This window comes from Syngnathoides biaculeatus, chromosome 16 (assembly GCF_019802595.1).
Source record: "Syngnathoides biaculeatus isolate LvHL_M chromosome 16, ASM1980259v1, whole genome shotgun sequence".
Classification (NCBI taxonomy): Eukaryota; Metazoa; Chordata; class Actinopteri; order Syngnathiformes; family Syngnathidae; genus Syngnathoides; species Syngnathoides biaculeatus.
Window position 1 is genome coordinate 6,493,648 of NC_084655.1, and position 10,950 is coordinate 6,504,597.

Consider the following 10,950-nt stretch of genomic DNA (forward strand, 5'->3'; position numbering starts at 1 on the left):
TTGTCCTTTCTGTCATTTTTGAAGGAAGGAACAGCTTTTTCTACTTCACCTTTCTCAATTTTGCCTATAAAGTTTGTAGACAAAAATAGAATCACAACCAAAAGCAGGCACCGCGTCATTCAAATTTATATTCCCTACCTCTGGAAACCAAACTGAGCTGAAACTTATCAGAAATCCATCCATACATTTTCTGAGCTGCTTATCCTCACAAAGGTTACAGGTTTGCTGGAGCCTATCCCATTTGTTATCAGGCAGGAGGCGGGGTACACCCTGAACTGGTTGCCAGCCAATTGGAAGGCGAATGGAGACAGTCTCTAAATTGCCCCTAGGTATGATTGTGACTGCGACTGGCTGTCTGTCTCTTTGTGCCCTGCGATCGACTGGCAACGAGTTCAGGGTGTGCCCCACCTCCTGCCCAATGATAGCGAGGATAGGCTCCAGCACTTCCGCGACCGTTGTGAGGATAAGTGCCTCGGAAAATGGATGGACGATTTTGCCTGCAACAGAGCGTATTTGCAGTGAACTTTTGGGAGTGGCTGGAGTAAAAAAGGGCATCATGGTTTTGTGTTATGCTCCGTTGCACTTCTTCATTTTCACGCCGGTCATATTATTTTTTTTGCCATTTATACACAACTTGGCAGCCAGTCCGTGAAAAAAGCCTTCTCTAAACTGGTCTGCGGTCCGGAAAAGGTTGGGGACCACTATTCTAGAACACTCACCTCTTGTTCATTTTTATTCGCAAAGTGTAATACATAATATCTGTATTTTTGTAGCTACATGAAAATTTCAGACTTGGCTTTTTTGAAGACTATTATTTTCTTGGAGTTGTGTGGTGAAATGACATCAAGCCTTTATTTGAAAAGTCTTTTTAGTATGTTGGATTTTTTTTTTTTTAACTGAAATCAACCATTAGCATAATTGTATAAATTTAGAATATCACAATCAACAACTATCAGTTTCTTTCTCAAGGACATCGCAGCCATGAGTCGGGATTGTTGGCATTGGTCCAGTTGGGGTCGTGAACCTTGGTCCTCCATGGTGGCAGAAGAAGATCTTAACTATTGGGCCATGGACTTCTTCTATTTCTTCAATCCATCCGTTATCCAAGCCACTTATCCTGACAAGGGTCATGGGCAAGCCGGAGTCTATCGCAACTAGCTTTGGGTGAAAGGCAGACTACACCCTGAACTGGTCACCAGTCAGTCGCTGGGCAGATATCGACACCGTCACTGAGCGGGAATCAATCCCACGCTGCCCACACCAAAGTCAGGCGTGTGTACCACTACACCATCAGGGTCTGCCACATTTCTTTTTGTGTTTTCTTATTCACTGTTCTAGGACTTCATCTGCTGCTTTTGTTTTTACTTCTACTTTTGTCTTTACGTTCTTCTCCCTTTTATCCCTCTTTGATGTCTTTTCTCATTTTCTTTTGTCCTCTACTACTACTTTTTCCTTTCCTTACTTTTTATCTGTCTTCCTCATAGTCTTCCTCATCTTGTCTTTGTATTCTCTGTTCTTTATCAGCTTCTTCATTGTCGTGTCAATGTGGTTCTTTATTTTCTTTGTCCTCAACCTAATCACCCTCTCAGTCTGTCTTTTTGTCTTCTTTTTCATCTTTGTCCTCTTCATCCAGTCTTGTTTTTCATTTTCTTCATTCTGTACTGCTCCTTCATCGTCCTCTTGTTCTTGGCTCTTGGTCTGTGTGTTCCCCCTATTTCATATTTTACCCTCCCTCCGGTCAAAGTCGGTTTTGCCTGGCGGTTAGTCAAAGGTTTGAAATGTTTATAAGCGCTCGCAACCAGCGCGAGCTGTGACCGACGAGTCCCATGAGGAGGTCCACTGATGTTCTAGTGTGCACTATTTTGGACAGCTAAAACCCAAACATCGTGGAAAAATGCCAAGTCCATTAATGGTGCTGGTACATGATGCTCCATAATTGGGTGAGTCATACTGTTATCCCAAGGGAAATCAATCATATCGGTGTGAACGGTATCATATAATCGTACAACCAAGGAAACCTGGAAATGAGGTGGTCACTGAAAATAGGACAAAAAATGACCATTGATCCTCTGACGTTCAAATCTTGGTCCCGCCTGTGTGGAGTTTGCATGTTCTCCCCGTCACTGTGTGGGTTTTCTCCAAGCACTTAATTTTCCTCCCACATCCCAAAAACATGCATTCATTGGACATTCTAAATTGCCCATATGTGTGATTGTGAGTGTGACTGTTCTTTGTTTCCATGTGCCCTGCAATTGGCTGGCAACCAATTCAAGGTGTACCGCGCCTCTTGTCTGAATTTAGCTGGGATAGGCTCCAGGGCTTGTGCGACTCTTGTGAGGATAAGCTTCGCCAACAATGGCTGCATGATCCTACTGAAACGTCAGATGGGCATGTGTCATTGTCGCAATTCAAGCACAAAGAAGTTATTTATTATCTGAGTTAGTGTTAGGCATTGAGAACCGATTGGAACCAGGATTAACCTTCTGGTTTTCCCAGAATTATTTAAAAAAAAAAAAAAAAAATGTAGGTTCCCAGTTCTGATGCTTGCAGTCTACTGACCTCGAAGAAGAATTCGCATGAAGGACATGTCTGTGCCCAACAGTGGTATTTCTTAAACTCTGTTTAAAGAAATGGCCAGCCTCCTCAGTGTTAACGCTTGGAATAAGATTATATTGTGGAAAGGAGGCTTCCGCCATGTGGAGGAGGTTGAAATGCTCCCTCGCACTCCGGGGCCTAGCCTGCACGCCACAGAACTTAACTGAAGTCAATTGGTTGAGTGTGAAACAACAAAATACATCTATGCCAACTTTGATGCCACTAACAAGTTGAACAGTGGGTTGCCCTCTTGCACTTATGGTTTTTATACTATTTTACTCTTGAAACCAACTTAAGAACTGATGACAGACAAAAATAAAATAAAATGAAAATCCTTTAACCATACTGGAAACAGAACAGAAACAGTTGCATTACAAGCTTAACATTGAGATGGAAGTTCAAGGTAAAAATCACAACTTTACATCCCAATGCATTACAACAAAATTCACATAAATATCTCACAGTATCACAAATACTATCCGTGTGCCTCGTCAGTGGGTAAGTAAAAGATTCAATGTTTTACAGCGCATTTGGTTTTATTCATTACTCTTTCATGCCATCTTGTTTTGCTTTCGTGCAAAAATGCTAAGTCCTGGTACTTACCCTTTAAAATAAAAGCCTCCATGCTTAAAACAGGATGCCAAATTAAAATGTGCATATTAAAGATATTTGACATGATCCCAAATCTGTATTTTAATGAATCTATATTTAACTTAGCTAAAACAACGAATGAATGTAATACCAATTGGGTTAGCTACACACGGACATTTCCGGTTCTAAAGAAGCCTGAGTCAAATGTTTATTTGAGTTTATGCTGCAGGCTGCTAAGAAAATGGATGTGCATCATTTGGACACTATTCAAACTATTTTTGACCCACTCCCCAGCAAAAATGGGAATTGAGAATGATATGAAACTGGAATCGAAATGAACCAGGATCTGGACCAAAATTGCTCAAATTCAAACAATGCTCAACCTTAGTCTCAATGCAATGCTCGGATGTCACAGTACCATTGATTAAACAACACCAAAGAATATAGAACAAATCAACAATGCAATCTCGGAAAGAAGAGAACCAACTTTCTTCAACACCTTAACAAATATAACAGTGAAAAACATGCACCTAATGATGGATGTAGTTTTTCTGACTTGATTCTATCAGCATGAATTTCAGTATGAGCAAACACATTGATGTCGAGAAAAACTGTTTGCAGCTACCATTTATTTTGTTACTGTTTCAAAAAAATGTTCTTTACTCTCCACCCTCTATCATAATGGGGATTTGTTGTATGGTATCGGAATTGGAGTGAATCGTATCATTTATTGTACCAAGTCCTAATTAGTGTAAGTGCATTGCAATTGTAGTGCATTGCATCATAATTGGAGGTTTTTGTATCGTATGGTTTTTAGAGTGTCTCGGCTCAGAATTGAAGTGGATCCTATCATATCGCAACTGGGGTGAATCACGTCATGATTTGAGTTTATCTTATCAAATTCTAATTTGGATGTATCAGATCAAAATTGGGTGTATTGTATCATAATTAGGGTGAATCGTACTGTAAGATCAGCGTATCCTATAATTAAAGTGTGTCATCCTAGAATGGGAATGAACTGAATCTTAACCTAATTGGAACTAGTCATATCAGAATTGATGGGTATCATTAGTACTTTGTCTTTTAGATCAGAAATGGAGTACATCCTATTATATCCTAATTGCTGTGAGCTACATTGTAATTTGAGTGCCTTGTATTGTATCATATCATAATTGGAATAGAATGTCGTATTAAAATTGGAATGAATTGAATTGTGTCATGATGAGAGCCTGTTTTATCTTAAATGGAGTATATTGGGTTATATTGTAATCTGGATGTTTCAAACTTGTAGTGAACCATATCATAGTTTGAGTGCAGCACATTGAAATTGGAGTAATTGTATCGTAACGGCAGTCTATCATGTCGTAACCAGGGTGAATTGTATTGCAGTTTGACTGGTTTGAGTAGATGATGATGTATCATAATGTGGTGAACCGTACTACACCGTAACTGATATAGTCCTCGGTCTGCGACTTCATCCAGGACTTTTGTGCGGTATCCCGAGGTGTTCCCAGCCTAGTTGGGAGACATCGTCTCTCCTGTGTGTCTTGAGTTGTCCCCGGGGTCTCTTTCCGGTGGGACATGCCCAGATTACTCACCAGGAAAACGTCCAGAAGGTATAATAAACAGATACCCGAGCCACCTTATCTAGCTCTTCTCAATGCGGAGGAGCAGTGGCTCTACTCTAAGCCCCTCCCAGATGACTGAGCTTCCGACCCTATCTCTAAGGGAGAGCCCGGACACCCTGCGGAGGAAACTCATTTAGGCGTCTTGTATCTTAGATCTTGTTTTTTCAGTAATGACCCACAGCTCGTGACCATGGTGAGGGTAGAAACATAGATCGACCGGTAAATACAGACCTTTGTTTTCGACTTAGTTCATTCTTGAACACTACGGACTGACAAAGTCTGCATTATTGCAGACACTGCACCGATCTTCCAGTCAAGCTATGGTTCCTTTTCTTCCCTCACTTGAATTCCCCCACTTGGGGTAGGATCTCATTCCCAACCAATCAACAGAAGCACGTCGTCTGCAGAAAGCAGAGATGCCATTCCGAGGTCACCAAACCAGATCCCCTCCATGCCTTGGTTACAGCTAGAAACTCTGTCCATAAATGTTTCGAACAAAATCTGTGACAAAGAGAAGCTGTGGTGGAGTCCAATCCTCGCTGGAAACAAATCTAACTTACTGCTAGCAATGCAAACTAACTTTGGGACAGGGACCCCAGAGCCTATAACAGTGAGTTTGGTACCACATACTTTCATCGTACATGCCACAGGACTCCCTAAGTGACGCTGTCAAACACCTGCTCTAAGTCCAAAAATCACATGTAGACTGGTTGAATGATCTCCCATACCCCCTTGAAGACCCTGCCAGGGGTGATAGGCAATGGGAGAGCAGCTCTATCGCGCTACACCAACCAAGACACAGGAAGTGCATCATGGGCAAAGATTGACATCCTCCAAGCCAATGGTATGCCAGGACGATGCTACGGTGATATTCAATGGTAGAGCAGCTCTTTCGCACCAAACAAACCAAGATACAGGATGTTTACATTTGGTGGACTTTGGAGGCTGCGAATAGCAATGCCTATCCTTTCCTTTTGTATCGTAACTGGAGACAATATTTTTCTGTAGAGGTGTTTCATAACCTGAAATTTTCATTTGATGTTCGTAAGTAGAGGCGCCACTGTATATCATATTGTATTATAATGGAAGTGCAGGTATTTTACTATATCGGCTTTAGTTTAAACAAGTCACTTCGTCTAGAACTCTCAATGTAAGGCCTCTTTTCCGCCACATAAAATCCATCAAAATGATAAACAACTCATCATTGATTAGCTTTTTTCAGTTCACGGAGGAAAAAAAAATTTCCCTAGGGATGACTCATTTCAATATTTCAGCCTGTCACTGACAACTCAGCTAGCCTGAGAAAGAATGACGTGGTGTATTTGGCGTGCGGCAGGACGACATCGAGTCCCGACCATATCTGGTGGGGGGGGTGCCCAAAAGGGACGGTGAGATGGAATCGGACTTGAGCGGACATTGTTCCGCTCAATCGGGCACAGTATGTCACAATATAGCACATTATGTCAGAATGTGTTGCATTATAGTCAAGTTCACTCAGTTATGATCCAAGATGATACGATTTACTTCCATGACACTACAATTCACTCCAAATACAATACAATACAACTCACTCCAGCAGTAACGCAACATGATTCTATGTGATTATGATTTGATAAAATTCCACACAATTACTATGGAATACGATTCACTTTAATTTTACAATGTGATATTATAAGATTAATTTAAATTACAATTATAATGTGATCAAATTCACTCCAACTTTGATGCTATTCCATTTGACTCACTATAATTGTGGTGTGTGTCACTCCAGTTGCAGTGCAGTTAGAGATGCTGCAATTGTGGTGAATCACTCTCTAATTTCAGTATTAATCACTTCTGTTTCAATTCAATTTGAATCAATCGAGTTACAGCGCATCTCTCTGTAATTGCAGTATAATTCATGTCATCTACAATACGATTTGATTGACTACAATTAGGCTGTGTTTTTCTGTATTTACCCTATGAGTCACTTCGTTTCAAGAGTGTTGGACAATTATATGATTCGACTCACTCCAATCACATTCCATTACTCTATAATTATGAAACAATTCACTCCAGTTAAAGTGGAGTTAAATTTAATTTCACTTGGGGTGTGTTCCTCTGTGTTTAGAATATGATTCACGCCACATAGAATATGATACAATTAATGGTGTGTTTCCCCCTAATTATCATATGACTTACTGCAACCTTCATGCAATAGCTTTCCATTCACTCCAAATATTGTGCAATCCAAAATAAAGCACTCCAATTACAATATGAATCCCTCCAATCAAGATGTGATTCTTTTCCATTAAGAGCCAAGTCAAAATGTGTGGCCAAATATAACAATAGGAGGCAATAAGTCACAATATACTGCATAACAATATATCCGCTACAATACCGTATGTGGTATATTGTTTCATGGCTGCCAGCCGCTGATTGAATCCATCCATTAACGTTTTATTAAAATGCGTTTAGCGGCGCACTCGCGCTGACAAGATGGATTCCATCACGCCGGTTTAATCAATACCACAATTGATCCACTCCACACGCACACACAAGAAGGTAGCTCTCAACTCTCCTTTAATGGGAAGTTTTTATACGTTGCAGATTACAGAAACTGAAGTATCGTAGGTTGACCACAGGAGACAAGGGTGCAGCAGCTGGCCGGTCTCTGAAGCGCTAACGTCGGAGTCTATGCCATCACTTGGTGCTCTTTCTGAAGCACTAAACGTCAGAAACGTATCCTAGCTGCCCTCGGGCTATTTAAGGACACGTGGACGCAACGGCCCTGCAGTTTCCTTGCTGCTAGCTATATCGTTACTACACTGTCACTGCACTGCTACATCATAAGGAAGCATACGAACACAAGGAACCAAGTGTTGCAGTCCCTCTACTGCTGGCTACTCCATCACTAGCCACACTGTCGTTACGCCACTAGCTATGCAAGAAAGCAACCGACACCTTTGCCCCTCAGTTGTGTCCAAATCACCCTGCTGCTTGCTAATTGAGGAATTATTATTACATCCATTCATTTTCCAAGCCGCTTATCCTCACAAGGGTCATGGGAGTCCTGCAGCCTTTCCCAGCTAATCTCAGGCGAAAGGTGGACTACACTACAAACTGGTCGCCAGTCACTCACAGGGTGCATATATACTGTAGATATCATCACTGAGTGGGAACTGAACCCACACTGCCTTCACCAAAGTCTGGCTAGTGTACCGCTACAGCATCAGTATTGCAACGATATGAAAATGTCTGGTTCACTTACACTTTTAAGAATGTTTAAAACTAAAGTACTAAAAAATGTATATGAATCAGGCATAAACTAAACAAATAGTGAAAATATTGGAGCTTTTGGTTGCGTTAGCTTGACTGTTTTGATCAATTTGTGGAGCAATTTAAAAAAAATAAATTAAAAATGTTTAATTACATTCATTCTTTTAGATGTTGAGATTGTTTATGTTATGCCCTTGAAAATTTTCTCTCAAAAACATGCTTTTGTTTTGTAAAAAAGAAGGGTTTAGGCCTTATAAGGCAAAGCTTCACTTTAGTCTAAACTTTTTTTGATTTTTAAATGGCTGATTGATTAAAAGCTAATCAAATAAAACCTAGCTACCTATGCTATCCATGCGTTGCTGGTTACTCCGTCACTATGCCCCTGGCTTCACAAGGAAACTTGGAAGCAACTGACGCCATTGCCAAGCAGTTTCTATGCAACCACACTACATTACACTTTTGCTACACCGTCCCTACACTATAACTTCCTAAGAACACTAAGAACCAAATGTCTTGGGCACTCTACTGCTCTCTACATTATCACCTCATTGCCAGCTACACCGTCGCTATCAAATTTGCCACAAAATATGCATGAAGCAAGTGGCTGTGTTGTCACTTCGCCGCAGTCACACGGCTCCACCACCTCAACTCCGTGCTGTATTTGCCTCGTTATTACCGTACACTCGCCACCACTGCTATACGGGCTGGAAGCTATGCTGTCACTATGCATGGACACAGATAAGCAAGTACCACCGTTGCCCTACTGTCAGTATTCCCCTAACTACAACATTGCTACAAAGGAACACAAGGAAGTAAAATCACACCGTTGCCCTACGACTCGCTACATTGTGAAATTCAAAGATGTTACACAAGGAAGCTGGTGCCGCGTTTGCCCCATCGTCACCCCAACCTCACTGGCATACACCGTTGCCAGACAGGGGCACTCGGGAACAACTGACACCATTCTGATACCGTCAGCCCGTCGCTGCTCTCTTGCCACACTGCCACCAGGATTTCTTTGGACTTTGTAGCAAAATTGTCAGGTATTTCCAAACTGTTCACCTCTTGGTGTACAGTTTTGTCAGCATGCACGTGAAATAAAGGTGTGGTGTTGGGGTGAAGTAATTTCTGTCTAATCTTTTCTATCACCTCTGCCTCGGCATAGCGCCTGGCCGCATGTCAGCTCCCGGGGGGATCATCCAGGTATTCCCGCCTTATCCGAGCGCGACTGACGGATTTGGGTCCTCGTTCACGCTCAACTGGACGCGGCAAAGGAGAAGTTTTTTTTTAAAAAAAATAAAGACAAACGCTTAACCTGCAAAGCATTCTGAAGAGCAGAGCGGCTCGGTCGCTGTCGTGCTTTCCAGTGATTCACACGTCCAGAAGACAAAGCATCAAAGTGATGTGGCGTCGTCTCGACGCTTCATCATCATTTAGCCAGGGTGACGTTGACACTTTTCACACTCAAACAATTCACATCTACACATGTTCATCTAGAAATGTGTGGGAAGGACACCCTCACTGAGGCTGATACGATGTGTAAAGAATCTTGATACGCTGTTACGCTATGATGACATACTTTTAAATATGTAAAACGCTACCCTTGATGCAATACAATATGATGTATTGGATTTACAAATGGATGCATGCATTATACAATAAATAATACAGTCAAATTAGGGTGCAACACAATACAGTTTACTCCAATTGTTCTGCAATATGTTTCAATCACTTCAGTTATCATTCCCTCAAAAACTAGAATTTACTCCAATCGTAATCCAATATCATGGATTTTGATGCAATCCAATTGCGATATAGTTCACTTCAATTCTGGTGTGATACTATTCACTCTAATTACAAAGCGATATGATGCAATATGATGTACTTACATTTTTATGCTATTGTGATATGATACATCCTCACAATTCACTGCAATGGATAGGATTCCAATTACGCCATCTTGTGTGTCATAAAGGTCAGAGAACACAGATGATAGGTGAAGCGTGAATTTTTTTTTCCATGGTTGTTTTATCCAATTGGTCTTAGGGTGGTCCAGACATCATTGGAAACCTATCCATTGGAATGTGATACAATTTGATTTACTCTAATTTTGATGTGATATTTATATTATGACACATATGATCCAGTCCAGTTACGGTACAATGTGATACAGCTCACTCCAATTTTGATCCTATACAGTATGGTTCTCTACAATGATCAGAATTATCTTTACTTTTAACCAAGTATGCCAAAAACATACAAGGATTTTTTTTGTCTAGTTTTTGGAATCGCTCTGGTACAATTTTTTTTTTTTTTTCTTTCGGCTTATCCCATTAGTGGTCGCCACAGCCTGTCATCTTTTTCCATCCTGCATCTTCCACTGTAACCCCAACTGCTCTCATGTCTTCCCTCACAACATCCATGTACTGTTTCTTTGGTCTTCCTCTCGCTCTTTTGGCTGGCAGCTCCATCCTCAGCATCCTTCGACCAATATACTCAGTCTCTCGCCTCTGGACATGTCCAAACCATCGAAGTTTGCTCTCCCGAACCTTGTCTGTCCCTCTAATGAGCTCATTTCTAATCCGATCCACCTTGTTCACGCCAAGCGAGAACCTCAACATCTTCATTTCTACTACCTCAAGTTCTGCTTCCTGTTGTCTCTTCAGGGCCACCGTCTCTAATCTGTACATCATGGCCGGGCTCACCTCTGTTTTAGAAAGTTTGCCCTTTATCCTAGCGGAGACTCTTTTGTCACATGGAACACCAGACACCTTCCGCCAACTGTTCAACCCCACTTGGACCCGTTTCTTCACTTCCATACCATACTCTCAATTGCTCTGGATATTTGACCCCAAGTATTTGAAGTCGTTCTAGTACA